At 49.6% G+C, this 16,464-nt stretch overlaps 1 protein-coding gene and 1 pseudogene across 1 annotated transcript in view; both read right to left on the reverse strand.

Annotated features, from left to right (window-relative positions):
* The window catches only part of LOC129718434 (integrator complex subunit 7-like), a 1,119,499-nt gene that overhangs the window by 176,339 nt on the left and 926,696 nt on the right, over nt 1–16,464 (reverse strand). The window lies entirely within an intron of this gene.
* Nucleotides 6,444–10,516, reverse strand: LOC129719303 (large subunit ribosomal RNA; annotated as a pseudogene).

The raw sequence follows: 16,464 nt of genomic DNA on the forward strand, positions 1-16,464 counted from the left end.
ACTAAATTCAAAAGTCATTGAATTATGTAAGGGGTATGACGATATATTCGCCCTGAAGACTTATAACTTAACGAGTAACAATTTTTATAAACAGGGAATCGAGCTCATTGACAACTCGCCTGTTTACATTAAAAATTATAGACTTCCTGAAGTTCATCGGGAAGAAATTAAAATCCAAGTTGACAAAATGTTGAAGGAAGATATCATACAACCATCGTTATCCCCTTACAACTCACCCATTCTAGTTGTTCCCAAGAAGTCTGCGACAAATGACAAAAAATGGCGTCTTGTCGTAGATTTCAGACAATTGAATAAAAAGATTCTAGGGGATAAATTTCCTCTCCCTAGAATCGATGATATTTTAGATCAACTAGGTAGAGCTAAATATTTCTCTACTCTAGATTTGATGTCCGGATTTCATCAAATAGAAATTGATGATAATTCGAAGAAATATACAGCCTTCTCCACTGATTCAGGCCATTACGAGTTTAAAAGACTTCCATTTGGTCTGAATATATCTCCTAACAGTTTCCAAAGGATGATGACCATAGCATTGAGTGGTCTCCCTGCAGACTGTGCGTTTTTATACATCGATGACATAATTGTCATTGGATGTTCCGTTACACATCACTTACAAAATTTAAAGCTTGTTTTCGATAAACTTCGCCAACGAAATCTGAAGCTAAACCCAGCGAAGTGTAACTTCTTTTGCTCTGATGTGACCTATCTTGGTCACCATATTTCCAATGAGGGGATACAACCCGATAAATCTAAATTTTCAGCAATCAAAGACTTCCCAGTTCCTCAGAACGCAGACGACGTAAGAAGATTCGTCGCCTTTTGTAATTATTATAGGCGTTTTATACCCTATTTTGCAGAAATAGTACATCCTCTAAACAATTTATTAAGAAAAAATGCAAAATTTGAATGGTCAGAAGATTGTGGAAATTCTTTTGAAATTTTAAAACACAAATTAATTTCTCCACAAATTTTGAAATTTCCTGACTTCAGAAAACCTTTTATTTTAAGCACGGATGCATCCCAAATAGCTTGTGGCGCAGTGCTTACTCAACAATATGACGACATTTACTTGCCAGTGGCATTTGCAAGTAAATCCTTTACTAAGGGTGAACGCAATAAGTCCACCATAGAACAGGAGTTGATTGCAATCCACTGGGCAATCACCTATTTTCGACCATACCTGTATGGAAGACGGTTTACAGTAAAAACTGATCACCGCCCATTGGTATACCTTTTTACGATGAAAAATCCTTCCTCTAGATTGACTAGAATTCGAGTGGATTTGGAAGAGTTTGATTTCAGCATTGAACACGTCGAAGGAAAGCTAAATATCGGCGCCGACGCACTTTCACGTGTAATTGTTGACTCAGATGAACTAAAATCTATCTCTGTTTTACCAATACAGACAAGGTCTATGACAAGAAGTAAAGCCAATAACGACACTGAAATTCGAAACCCTGAGACTGATCACCCTAGGGCATACGACTCGGTGAATAATATTGACGCTTTTAATCTCCCGAAACTAGTTTTGAAAATAAATGAAACCACACCAACTTTGACAATGGATATATATGATAAAAAAATGAAAAAGAATCTTGCTCAAGCGCAACTTTCTGAAAATAAGTGCAAGGAAATACAAGATGTCAAAGAAATAATTGACATAATTAATGTGATGGCCACACATTTAAATATAAAAAGATTAGCAATTGCAAGAAACAGTGTTATTTTTTCGAAAATCAACTCTGAAAATTTTAAAGCGCTATATAATAAATCACTAAATGAAGTAGACCTAGTAGTCTACACACCAGCACAAATTATAACAAACAAAACTGACATCGACAAAATAATTCTTGAAAGTCACACGTCTCCTCTAGGTGGACATGTTGGAACCACAAGATTATTAAATAAACTACGAACGACATATTACTGGAAAAACATGCGAAAAACTATCAACCAGTTCGTTAAAAACTGCATTGATTGTAAAAGAAATAAACACACGATACATACGAGAGAAAAATTTATTGAAACAACTACTCCCAGTAAAGCATTCAACCTTGTATCTATTGATACAATAGGTCCTATGACAAAAACCATAAATGGGAATAGATACGCCTTGACGTTACAATGTGATCTCACAAAGTACGTTATTGCCGTACCTATACCCGATAAGCAAGCACAAACTCTTGCGAAAGCATTCGTAGATCATTTTATACTTATATTCGGATGCCCAATTTTGATAAAAACAGATTTAGGAACGGAATACAAGAACGAACTGTTTCAAAATATATGTCTATTACTTTCAATTAATCACAATTTTTCTACAGCCTACCACCCGCAAACAATAGGTGGCTTAGAACGCAATCATCGATGCCTTAATGAATATTTACGACAATTTATTAGTGAGCAACAAGATGATTGGGATTCTTGGATTAAATACTATACTTTCTGCTATAATACTACTCCCAACACTGAGCATAATTACACACCATATGAATTGGTCTTTGGAAATTTGGCAAATTATCCTCAAAGATTAGCAAATCCCGAGAAAATAGATCCAATATATAATTACGATAGTTATTATACAGAACTTAATTACAGACTACAATACGCAGCAAGTAAGGCTAGAGAATTATTAATAAAATCCAAACAAAAAAGAATTACAAAACAATCAGCAACAGCAAAACCTACAGATATCTCAATCGGAGAAAAAATACTACTAAAATCTGAAAATAATAGAAAACTAGATATGGTATACAATGGCCCACACGAGGTAATATCAATTAATCACCCAAATATAACAATAAAAAATTGTATCACAAACGAACAAAAAACAGTACATAAGAACCGAATAATTAAACTATAACGTAACATTGAAAACGGTATCAAACCATTATTATATAACTAGATTTAAAATTTGAAGGTATTTGGTAACATTTTATGATTTAAAAATGATTTCCCTACGCTCATCATTTTTCATAAAAGGGGAAGATGTAGTATGAAATATTTGAGTTGCATATTGCAAACAGATGTGGCATAGCAACCTTCAATTCTATCGTTGAGGTCTCGCAGCGTGAGCAATAACGCTTGGGTTCAATTGCCTATGTTAGAACCACCAACGATGCAAGTTCACAGGCTCAGCCTCGACCGTACTCAAATTACAGCATTTCCATATTTCACGACGGGTTGACAACCGTCATAAAATTCAAGTACACATGCCTGTTACCAGGTACCTCCAATTCTCTCTCTTTCTTGAGAGACACTCTCGTCTCTCTATTTTCCAATTATGTATTTTGACTAGCATTAAGTTCGATTTAGTGATATTGAAATAAACTCATACATTCGTAACCAGTACTTGATGGCGTAAAGTCCTCATTCAGAAACAAGTCCCTAAGTTGGGGTAAATCATCATCCACAGTCTAACTGGGTAATAACCACACTCTACCTCTCTAATAGACTCGCCATAGACCTCAAGAGTTATGTCATCGGCGAAGCCCACGATCACCACCCCTGGAGGGAGTGTTAGTTTTAACACGCCGTCATACATAGCGTTCCACAGTACCGGACCCAGGATGGAACCTTGCGGTACACCTGCGGTAACCGGAACGCTTTTCTGACCCTCGTTTGTGTTATACACTAGCACTCGATTCTGAAAGTAGTTGCCCAGAATCTTGTACAGCGGCGTCGGCACTCTGAGACTCTGTAGCGCTAAGGCTATGGAGTCCCAGCTGGCACTGTTAAACGCGTTCTTCACGTCAAGCGTGACGATCGCGCAGTAACGAATGCCCCTCCTCTTGCGTTGGATTGCAACCTCAGCCGTTCTGGTGACGGAGAGAATTGCATCCACCGTGGACCTACCTTTTCGAAAACCGAACTGGTTGCTTGATAGACCGTTCTCACTTTCTGTATATTTCACCAGTCTATTGAGGATTACCCTCTCAAGCACCTTGCCCGCCGTGTCCAGCAGGCAGATTGGTCTGTATGCCGATGGGTCACCTGGTGGTTTCCCAACATTCGGCAACAGCACCAGCCTTTGGCGCTTCCACACGTCCGGGAAGAGGCAGTCGTCAAGGCATTTCTGCATGACCGCCCTGAACAACCCAGGGGCTTCTTTGATGGCCGTCTTGATGGCCAAGTTCGGGATTCCGTCTGGTCCCGGAGCCTTGCCTACCTTCAGGGAGTTTGCGATCTCGATCAATTCATCTTCCGTCATCCTTACCGCATAGTCAGCCTCTGCACGGCTGCCGTCACTTACGGTAGGTGGTGACTCGTCAGCCGGAGGCCAGGGACTTGGTTCGTGGCTTGGGAAGAGGCCCTGAATGATCGCTTCTAGCATCGCTGGTGATTGTTCGGGCGGGGCTAGCGCACCTCTAGTCTTGGTCATAACGATCCTGTAGGCGTCACCCCACGGGTTCGAATTGGCACTGGCGCAGAGTCGTTCGAAACAGGCTCGTTTGCTGGCTCTGATTGCGCTCTTAAGCGTTGCCTTAGCGGATCTGAATGCGACACCGCGTTCCGCTCTTTGCTCGTCGGAACGTGCGCGCTGTATCCTCCGTCTTGCACGGAGGCATGCATTGCGCAGGCCTGCTATCGTATCGCTCCACCAGTATGTCGGTGGCCTACCCTCTCTAGGCGGACGAGACCTAGGCATCGTGGCGTCGCACGCCCATGACAGCATCGAATTTAGATGGTCCACATCCGGGAGCAGTTCACCCCCTTCGTGCTTCCATCTTATTGCCTGCCCAAAAACATCTGCATCGAAATGCAATGTTTTCCAGCCGTAGAAGGATGGAATATTGGCCCTACTCGCTGCTTACTTCCGCACGCCTACCTCATAGCGGATCGATTGGTGATCGCTATTCGTGTAGCTGTCGTCTACCCTCCAGTTCGTGATCAGTCCCGGGCTGCAGAACGTCACATCGATGATCGATTCGGCACCGTTTCTACTGTAGGTGCATTTTGTACCAACGTTAGCCACGTCTAAGTTGAGCTTTGCCAAAGCTTCCAACAAGACCTGGCCTCTCTGGTTTGTACAGCGACTCCCCCACTCGACAGCCCAAGCGTGGAAGTCACCCGCAACCACCAACGGCCATAGGCCCGTCAGTTCCACGGTTGCTTGATCGACCATCTGCGCGAACGTTTCGGTAGACCAACTTGGCGGAGCATAGCAACTGCAATAGAATACTCCATCCACTTTGGCAATAACGTACCCCTCTCTGGAGGTCGACACAATCTCCTGAACCGGGGACCTGCCTGTCGTGCAAATGGCCGTCTTCCCAGACTTGTCCGATACCCAGTTACCGTTTCCGGTTGGGATACGGTATGGGTCCGAGACGATGGCCACGTCCGACAACGACTCAGCAGCCGCTTGGTGTAGCAACTGCTGCGCCGCATAGCAGTGGTTCAGGTTTAACTGTATCACCCTCAGGCCTGCGGCTTAGTAGCCGGTCGTGCAGCCGGACACTTGGGGCCTCTCATGGCGTGTTTGGCGTCCCGTTTACCGGTGCATACCAGACACTTGGGAGGTGCACCGCAGTCCCGTGCCTTGTGGCCTGCGCCACCGCAGCGGCGGCATAAATTGGATCTGTCGGGCCCTTTGCACGACCAGGATTTATGCCCCCGCTCAAAGCACCTGAAGCAAACGTCAGGCTGTTGGAAGGTGCCCAGAGGGCAGACCGACCAACCCACCTTCAACATGGCCTCCTTCAGGGCCTTGTTACCCTCCGCTAGTGGAAGCTTTATGGTAGCAACCTGGGTGCCGGTCGGGCCCCTGCGGAGACGAACTGCCTCTGCGGTCACTACCACTCCACACTCACGTTCGAAGGCTTGTGCTATGTCACACCCTTCGGTGATCTCGTCCAGGTTTTTAAGCTGGAGAGTCACTTCAGGAGTGAGGGCTCGGATTTGAACCTCCTCGCCTAGCACTTCCTGGGCCGTCTTTTTATAGTCACAGCCCTTGCCCTTCGCCTCTTTGCGGAGTTCGAGGATCATCTCGCCGGTGCGTGACCGACGAATTGCCCTGACGTCCGTGCCGAGGTCTTTGAGCTTGGGTTCGCCTCTCATGGCCTTCAAGACTTCGGCGTACTTAGACGCATCGGTCTTGAAAATGAGGGCGTCACCCTTGCTCCGCCTACTCGCCCCTTGCGGCGTCTAATTGCGGTCGCCGCGCTTCGCGCGTCGTTCCCGCTTCTGCCGCTTCTTATTCACCACGGTGGTCCAATCCGTGGCTACGCCGTTTGCCGGTTCGCCGTTTGCTGGTTCTTTGCTCGGCTGGACCGACGAGCCAGCTTCATGGCTGTCACCGAACAACCGCCTTCGTTGCGTCCTGGGGGCCGTTTTCCCCGGAGAGCCCCTCGCACGTTTGCCAGTCGGTTCGGTTGAACAGACTTCGGCAAACGATGCTGCAGCTGTTTGTGTGTATTTAAACACAGCTGCAACACTCAAGGGTAGTCTGATAGGATCGAAACATACACCTCTCTGCAACTCGCAACTCCCAGCCTGTAAACCTATCGTTTGTAGGGGGTCTCAGGTATCGAAATCATATATTGATGCTTAGCAGCGCCACCGACGTTCCAGTATCTCAGACACTAGTCGTATGGCGCCGCGCAAGGGCTCTGTCTGATGAGAGCAGCAATAAGATGCCAACGTGGTAATCACACTAGCAGATCTTGTAGGTTTCTAGGCCACATGATCAACGACCACCTATAGGAGGAGAGGCGTTCAGGCATAATCCAACGAACGTAGCGTTATACCATTGTCCGGTCGAACTAGTATTGTGCCATTGGTTCGCACCTGTGGTTCCTCTCGTACTGCACAGGAGTTCTGTTAAGACAGCGGCTACGCATACACCAGTAGGGTAAAACTAACCTGTCTCACGACGGTCTAAGCCCACCTCGCGTTCCCTTGAAAGGGTGAACAATCCTACGCTTTGTGAATTTTGCTTCACAATGATAGGAAGACCCGACATCGAAGGATCAAAAAGCCACGTCGCTATGAACGCTTGGCAGCCAGTTATCCCTGTGGTAACTTTTCTGACACCTCTTGCTTAAAACTTTTTAAACCAAAAGGATCGTGAGGCCTAGCTTTCGCTGTCTCAATATGTACTGAACATCGAGATCAAGCCAGCATTTGTCCTTATGCTCAGCATGTGGTTTCTGTCCACACTGAGCTGACCTTTGGACACCTCCGTTATTGTTTTGGAGATGTATCGCCCCAGTCAAACTCTGCACCTGGCACTGTCCATGACTTGGAGTATTCAGATGTCTTACAGACATTGGCGTACTGTATGAAAGTTGAGCTGCGGCCTTACAGCTCATGAGCAGGGTTCTACTACCGGGAACCGACACACCGCCATACCCAGCAACAAAGCCACGCACGCCAGATGCCGAGCCCGTTTCGAATCTCCCGCTAGGACATGGAACGGCGAGGCTCGGCAGGCTCCGTCTTCTACATTATAGCCAGAAATGACGACATGACTGAACGTTGAACAGGAAACCTTATGCCGACCGGTAGTAATAGCCCCAGCACTTGTTCCACCTAATCATGTAAGTAAGACAACCGTTAGAGTAGTGGTATCTCATTGACGCCGGAGAGATAATATTTTACCTCGGCTCCCACCTATTCTGCACCTCTTATATCACCTTACAATGCCAGACTAGAGTCAAGCTCAACAGGGTCTTCTTTCCACGCTAGTGTTTCCAAGCCCGTTCCCTTGGCTGTGGCTTCGCTAGATAGTAGATAGGGACAGAGGGAATCTCGTTAATCCATTCATGCGCGTCACTAATTAGATGACGAGGCATTTGGCTACCTTAAGAGAGTCATAGTTACACCCGCCGTTTACCAGCGCTTGCTTGAATTTCTTCACGTTGACATTCAGAGCACTGGGCAGAAATCACATTGTGTCAACACCTGCGAAGGCCTTCACAATGCTATGTTTTAATTAGACAGTCAGATTCCCTCAGCCGTGCCAGTTCCGAATTGACTGTTTATTGATGACTGCAGCCCAAGCCGGGAACCATAGCGGGCACGCATACATGAGTGCACACGGCCACACCTGGACGGCCGGGAGTGCCCAGCCACCCCAGTCTTCAGAGCCAATCCTTATCCCGAAGTTACGGATCTAATTTGCCGACTTCCCTTACCTACATTAATCTATCGACTAGAGACTCTAAACTTTGGAGACCTGCTGCGGATTCGGTACAATCTGTTGAGAGTTTGCGTGCTCCAGTCTTCGATTTTCAAGGTCCAAGAAGGGAATATCGACACAGCAACTTGATGCCATGCTCTACCAGCCTGTCCAACCATATCTCTCTATGAAAGACTTCCATGGCTAGTATGACTGTTAAACAGGAAAGAAAACTCTTCCTGTTTAACAGTTGGCGTCTCGAAGGAAAGGATTCATGTTGCCATGATTTCAAAGGCGCTACCGTTCCCGGTGTGCTCGCCAATGCAAACGTATACTCAGCAGGCCCCGGAATTGTAACCGGGTTCCCTTTCGCCCGCTCAATATATACTAGTGGATGTTGCTTCACCGCATGTGTATATTTGATTAAATGCCTAATATATATCAGGTTTCCCATAGAGCTTAGGATTGGCTTACTCGTGTTCAACTTCTGTTAACACGAAACCCTCCTCCACTTCAGTCATCCAAGATCTCATTCGAATATTTGCTACTACCACCAAGATCTGTGCTAGTGGCCTTCGACGCGCACCACCAGGCCCTCCTACTCACTGACGTCTCAAAGTGACGGGGACGAGCGAGCGCCCACCGGCACCGCTTGTATGTCAGCGGTAATGTATAGGCAAACGACTTAAACGCCGTCCATTTTAAGGGCTAATTGCTTCGGCAGATGAGTTGTTACACACTCCTTAGCGGAAGACAACTTCCATGTCCACCGTCATGCTGTCTGTAGCAATCAACACCTTTCATGGTATCTATGATGCGTCGTTTGTTTAGGCGCCGTAACATTACGTTTGGTTCATCCAACAGCACCAGTTCTGCTTACCAAAACTTGGCCCACTAAGCACACCGATATCTTTTACGTCAACTGAGTGGACGCGTCCGCTAGAAGTGCGCTCGTCGTGTTCGCGCAACAACATCAACCAAGAATGTTATCGTACGTACCCATTTATAGTTTGAGAATAGGTTAAGATCATTTCGAACCTTGGGCCTCTAATCATTCGCTTTACCAGATAAGAATAGGATCCGAAACGTTGCGTGCTCCAGCTATCCTGAGGGGAACTTCGGAGGGAACCAGCTACTAGATGGTTCGATTGGTCTTTCGCCCTTATGCCCAATTCTGACAATAGATTTGCACGTCAGAACTGCTTCGGTCTTCCATCAGGGTTTCCCCTGACTTCAACCTGATCAGGCATAGTTCACCATCTTTCGGGTCACATCCTGCACACTCGCGGTATGTTATGGCACGGTGGCGGGAAGGCGCGCGCGAACACGTGTCTCCCGCCAACTGCATGCCGTTTATAACACCCGGGGATGGAGGGACGAGCAGGTAGTCTCGTCCGTAATCCCGCACAACGAGTGAGTTATGTTTTTTACGCCTTTGGTTGTTCATAAAAACACCAGCGCACCCGGGAGGGGCACGCGGCTCACCATTGGCTTGCGCGCAAGATAGACTTCTTGGTCCGTGTTTCAAGACGGGTCCCGAAGGTACCTCGATTTGCTCATTGCCGATCGACAGTCCGCCATAACCAAAAACCGGAGTGTGTATGCATGAAAGCATGCAGGACGGTGTTATTGGAGTATGCAAGAAGGCATACAGGACGGTGTCACGCGTAGGGTCCATCACGTGTCTGACTGCACACCACGTGCGTTAGGCTCCGGCTCGCGACGTAGGCCTTCAGAACTGAACGTCGCTACGGTGGAACTAACAACCAGCAACTAGGGGCAACCTGTCGGACCCGATTTGCTGCCACGGGGGCTACAAGCTGTTTGTAATGGATCGCAATGTCCTCTTGTGGTAGGAGATAAATGCCCCGGGGCGAACCGGGTGGGCCCGGCCCAGCCACAGGTGAATATCTCCGCCTCGGATAATCGAATTCAACGGGCTTGAGCCCTAGGCAGTTTCACGTACTTTTTGACTCTCTATTCAGAGTGCTTTTCAACTTTCCCTCACGGTACTTGTTCGATATCAGTCTTTTGGTGATATTTAGCTTTAGGAGTTGACCTCCCACTTGGTGCTGCACCATCGAGCAACACGACTCCATGGAAAAATTTTCCAACATCAGCGCCGTTCCACGGGCCTATCACCCTCTATGGGAGTAAAAGCCACGTTCAAGTTGAACTTGAATCGGGACTGATTATGATTATGGCAGATGACAAAATTTCCAGTACACGGAACCAGGCAGACACCGCACCGGGTATCGCCTCTACGCTCCACCCGTTTCGCTCGCAGCTACTCGGGGAATCCTTGTTAGTTTCTTTTCCTCCCCTTATTATTATGCTTAAATTCAGGGGGTCTGCTTTTACCCATGCTGAGCAACCTAAGCTGAACAGCTAAAGCCCTTGGTCTCCCCGGGACCGCCGTTAGGCATTACTTCAGGGAGAGGGCCCGTCGTGCTTTTCGCACTTACCTCTATGGGTAGCAGAGCAGCCTATACAGGCCAGTTAGTTAACCGTTAACTAACTGGGGCACGTCGATGGTTTCCCGTCGATTGGAGCCCTGCAAAATACTAACGATCTATGATGCTGCCGTGATGACCGCATCCCAGATTTCCCTATTTTCGCACATCCTACGCACTTTATTCTCTGGCGTGGTGTCCATCCCACTTATTTCGTACCGTACCCGCTCGAAGCGCGGACATGTGAAGAACACATGCTCTGCGCTTTCTTCCGCACCCGTACAAGCGGGGCACATAGGGGACTCGGCGTACCCGAACCTATGCAGGTACTGCCTAAAGCAGCCATGGCCTGACAGGATCTGTGTCAGATGGAAGGTTACTTCTCATGGCGCCTATTAATCCAGCCTGCTAACTCTGGAATGAGTCGGTGTGTCCATCTACCTTTTGTAGTGTTGGACCACTCCCGCTGCCACCTGGCCATTGAGGATGACCGTATGGTGTTGCGAATACCCCTCGTGTCGCGTTGGTCGAAGCACTCTACATCCTCTTTGACGATGATGCTGATGGGCATCATGCCAGCCAGGACGCGAACCGCCTCGTACGACACTGTTCGGTATGCGCACGCGACACCCTTAGGCACATTAGCCTGTACGTACTCTCGAGTTTGCCGCGATGGCACGAGGTACTCAATACCTTGGACCACACTGGTCCTCCATACCTGAGTATGGACGTGGTCACGCTAGCAAGGACTTTGCGCCTGCTGCTACGAACCGCCGAGCTGTTTGCCATCATGCGAGATAGCGCTGCCACAGCCATGGAAGCTTTCTTGCAGGTATACTCGACGTGGCTCCCGAACGTGAGCTTGTCGTCGATCATAACCCCCAGAAGCTTCAACGAGCGTTTTGAGGCGATAGTGCATGTATCGGCACTAATCGATGCCTCCTGCTCAGACTTTCTGTTATTTACAACAATAACTTCAGTCTTATGGTGCGCTAGCTCCAGTTTCCTGGAGTGCATCCAGTCTTCCACTACGCGTATTGATAGCGCGGCCTTTAACTCTACCTCTCTAATTGACTCGCCATAGACCTCAAGAGTTATGTCATCGGCGAAGCCCACGATCACCACCCCTGGAGGGAGTGTTAGTTTTAACACGCCGTCATACATAGCGTTCCACAGTACCGGACCCAGGATGGAACCTTGCGGTACACCTGCGGTAACCGGAACGCTTTTCTGACCCTCGTTTGTGTTATACACTAGCACTCGATTCTGAAAGTAGTTGCCCAGAATCTTGTACAGCGGCGTCGGCACTCTGAGACTCTGTAGCGCTAAGGCTATGGAGTCCCAGCTGGCACTGTTAAACGCGTTCTTCACGTCAAGCGTGACGATCGCGCAGTAACGAATGCCCCTCCTCTTGCGTTGGATTGCAACCTCAGCCGTTCTGGTGACGGAGAGAATTGCATCCACCGTGGACCTACCTTTTCGAAAACCGAACTGGTTGCTTGATAGACCGTTCTCACTTTCTGTATATTTCACCAGTCTATTGAGGATTACCCTCTCAAGCACCTTGCCCGCCGTGTCCAGCAGGCAGATTGGTCTGTATGCCGATGGGTCACCTGGTGGTTTCCCAACATTCGGCAACAGCACCAGCCTCTGGCGCTTCCACACGTCCGGGAAGAGGCAGTCGTCAAGGCATTTATGCATGACCGCCCTGAACAACCCAGGGGCTTCTTTGATGGCCGTCTTGATGGCCAAGTTCGGGATTCCGTCTGGTCCCAGAGCCTTGCCTACCTTCAGGAAGTTTGCGATCTCGATCAATTCATCTTCTGTCACCCTTACCGCATCGTCTGCCTCTGCACGGCTGCCGTCACTCACGGTTGGTGGTGACTCGTCAGCCGGAGGCCAGGGACTTGGTTCGTGGCTTGGGAAGAGGCCCTGAATGATCGTTTCTAGCATCGCTGGTGATTGTTCAGCCGGGGCTAGCACACCTCTAGTCTTGGTCATAACGATCCTGTAGGCGTCACCCCACGGGTTCGAATTAGCACTGGCACAGAGTCGTTCGAAACAGGCTCGTTTACTGTCTCTGATTGCGCTCTTAAGCGTTGCTTTAGCGGATCTGAAAGCGGCATCGCGTTCCGCTCTTTGCTCGTCGGAACGTGCGCGTTGCATCTCCGTCTTGCACGGAGGCATGCACTGCGTAGGCCTGCTATCGTATCGCTCCACCAGTATGTCGGTGGCCTACCCTCTCTAGGCGGACGAGACCTAGGCATCGTGGCGTCGCACGCCCATGACAGTATCGAATTTAGATGGTCCACACCCGGGAGCGGTTCACCCCCTTCGTGCTTCCATCTAATTGCCTGCCCAAAAACATCTGCATCGAAATGCAATGTTTTCCAGCCGTAGAAGGATGGAATATTGGCCCTACTCGCTGCTTGCTTCCGCACGCCTACCTCATAGCGGACCGATTGGTGGTCGCTATTCGTGTAGCTGTCGTCTACCCTCCAGTTCGTGATCAGTCCCGGGCTGCAGAACGTCACATCGATTATCGATTCCGCACTATTTCTACTGTAGGTGCATTTTGTACCAACGTTAGCCAAGTCTAAGTTGAGCTTTGCCAGAGCTTCCAACAAGACCTGGCCTCTCTGGTTTGTACAGCGACTTCCCCACTCGACAGCCCAAGCGTTGAAGTCGGCCGCAACCACCAACGGCCATAGGCCCGTCAGTTCCACGGTTGCTTGATCGACCATCTGTGCGAACGTTTCGGTAGACCAACTTGGCGGAGCCTAGCAACTGCAGTAGAATACTCCATCCACTTTGGCTATAACGTACCCCTCTCTGGAGGTCGACACAATCTCCTGAACCGGGGACCTGCCTGTCGTGCAAATGGCCGTCTTCCCAGACTTGTCCGATACCCAGTTACCGTTTCCGGTTGGGATGCGGTATGGGTCCGAGACTATGGCCACGTCCGACAACGACTCAGCAGCTGCTTGGTGTAGCAACGGCTGCGCCGCATAGCAGTGATTCAGGTTTAACTGTATCACCTTCAGGCCTGTCCGTGCAGCCGGACACTTGGGACCTCCCATGGCGTGTTTGGCGTCCCGTTTACCGGTGCATACCAGACACTTAGGAGGTGCACCGTAGTCCCGCGCCTTGTGGCCTGCGCCACCGCAGCGGCGGCATAAATTGGACCTGTCGGGCCCTCTGCACGACCAGGATTTATGCCCCCGCTCAAAGCACCTGAAGCAAACGTCAGGCTGTTGGAAGGTGCCCAGAGGGCAGACCGACCAACCCTCCTTCAACGTGGCCTTCTTCAGGGCCTTGTTACCCTCCGCTAGTGGAAGCTTTATGGTAGCAACCTGGGTGCCGGCTGGGCCCCTGCGGAGACGAACTGCCTCCGCGGTCACTACCACTCCACACTCTCGCTCGAAGGCTTGTGCTATATCGCACCCTTCGGTGATCTCGTCCAGGTTTTTAACTGGAGAGTCACTTCAGGAGTGAGGGCTCGGATTTCGACATCCTCGCCTAGCACATCCTGGGCCGCCTTTTTATAGACACAGCCCTTGCCCTTTGCCTCTTTGCGGAGTTCGAGGATCATCACGCCGGTGCGTGACCGATGAATTGACCTGACATCCGCGCCAAGGTCTTTGAGCTTAGATTCGCCTCTCATGGCCTTCAAGACTTCAGCGTATTTAGACGCATCCGTCTTGAAAATGAGCGCGTCACCCTTGCTCCGCCTATTCGCCCCTTGCGGCTTCTTATTGCGATCGCCGCGCTTCGCGCGTCGTTCCCGCTTCTGCCGCTTTTTGTTCACCACGGTGGTCCAATCCTTGGCTTCGCCGTTTGAACAGACAGTTGAACAGACTTCGGCAAACGATGCTGCCGCTGTTTGTGTGTATTTAGACACAGCTGCATCACTCCCTTTTTTAGGCTGGTTAAGCCTTGCCTCAAGCGCGGGCGCCTTGCTTTCGGCATCGTTAGTCCGTTTAAAGGCTTGCGAAAGCTCAGATTTCGCGCTGCAAATGTTCACACGTAGCAACAGAAGACATTGCTTCAAATCTTTCGATAAGTTGCTACGTTCGTCCGTGAGCTTGAGTATTTCATCAAGTTGTACGGACACCGCCTCTACGCTCGGGAACTTGTTCATGTGGCTTTCTACCGCAGAGAGTAGCATAGCCTCAGATATTTGTTCCCGCTCCTTGGCGGTTTTAGGTGTTTCCACCTTGCCGCCAATCTTCGCTGTTCCGGTTGGTGCTGGCTTAGGTGTGGCCGCCTTTGCACCAACTCGGAACTCCCCTGTCGGTGTCGCAAAAGGTGTACCTGTGCGCCGCCTTTACCGGCATCCGCCAGTCTCGGTGGAGACCGGGCGATGCCTCGCCTGGCAAACGGGTTTACTAACCCGTCCGCCCCATCCACTACCTTCGCCTCTTCATCGATTTTAAAAGAAAAAGTTGTTGTTAAAAGGGTCCCCCTTCCAGCCGCTATCCTTGGTCATGGTGGAGTGGTCGCCTATATGGTCCCATGGTGGCCTATGTCGGAGTAGTGGAGTCATGGCTAGTGAAGGTCGTCATAGTCCCTCATGAGCAACTATGACGCCTCCCGACCGGTGTGAGTCAGGAAAGGGCATCTGATCTCACTCCTGCCTGATTCCCATCAGGCAATGACCGCGGAACGTACTGGAAGGCCTGCCAGGTTTTACGGGACGGAGACCCCTGCGACCGTATGCCACCTCGCCGTTTCAAGCCGTTGTCACACGACTTTACTAAGGGAGCTCGGTGCAGGTGCCAGCCCAACGTCGTGGTATAAAATCGTATTCCCTCTCAAAAACCTAAAACACAGCGACCAGTACACCATAATTGGGACCTTACTGGTATCAGTCCTAATAGGCAGGTTAGTGCATTTGGGTGATGGGAGCGGCACTACACGCTCCGTCGAAGCTGCTTACGGGTGGGCGTGGCTATTACGGGGAATCGACTGCCCAATGTCCGAAACCCCACCACTCCCTAGGCAAGCTACCGCTGCCGGTCCGGGACTAATCGATGCTATCACACACCCATCGGTGGTCACACAGCGCGTGCATGGCCTCGACGGTCGCCAGGCGTCGACCCGTGGTGGCCTGCAGCTCGGCCAAAAGCAAGGGTAGTCTGCTTTTACCCATGCTGAGCAATCTTAAGCTGAACAGCTAAAGCCCTTGGTCTCCCCGGGACTGCCGTTAGGCATTACTTCGGGGAGAGGGCCCGTCGTGCTTTTCGCACTTACCTCTATGGGTAGCAGAGCAGCCTATACAGGCCAGTTAGTTAACCTTTAACTAACTGGGGCACATCGATGGTTTCCCGTCGATTGGTGCCCTGCAAAATACCAACGATCTGTGATGCGGCCGTGATGACCGCATCCCAGATTTCCCTATTTTCGCACATCCTACGCACGGTGTTCTCTGGCGTGGTGTCCATCCCACTTATTGCCAGCATTTCGTACCGTACCCGCTCGAAACGCGGACATGTGAAGAACACATGCTCCGCGTTTTCTTCCACACCCGTACAAGCCGGGCACATAGGGGACTCAGCGTACCCGAACCAATGCAGGTACTGCCTAAAGCAGCCATGGCCTGACAGGATCTGTGTCAGATGGAAGGTTACTTCCCCATGGCGCCTATTAATCCAGCATGCTAACTCTGGAATAAGTCGGTGTGTCCATCTACCTTTTGTAGTGTTGGACCACTCCCGCTGCCACTTGGCCATTGAAGATGACCGTATGGTGTTGCGTATACCCCTCGTGTCGTGTTGGTCGAAGCACTCTACATCCTCTTTGACGATGTTGCTGATGGGCATCATGCCAGCCAGGACGCAAACCGCCTCGTACGACACTGTTCGGTAT

The sequence above is a fragment of the Wyeomyia smithii genome, chromosome 1 (assembly GCF_029784165.1).
Source record: "Wyeomyia smithii strain HCP4-BCI-WySm-NY-G18 chromosome 1, ASM2978416v1, whole genome shotgun sequence".
Classification (NCBI taxonomy): Eukaryota; Metazoa; Arthropoda; class Insecta; order Diptera; family Culicidae; genus Wyeomyia; species Wyeomyia smithii.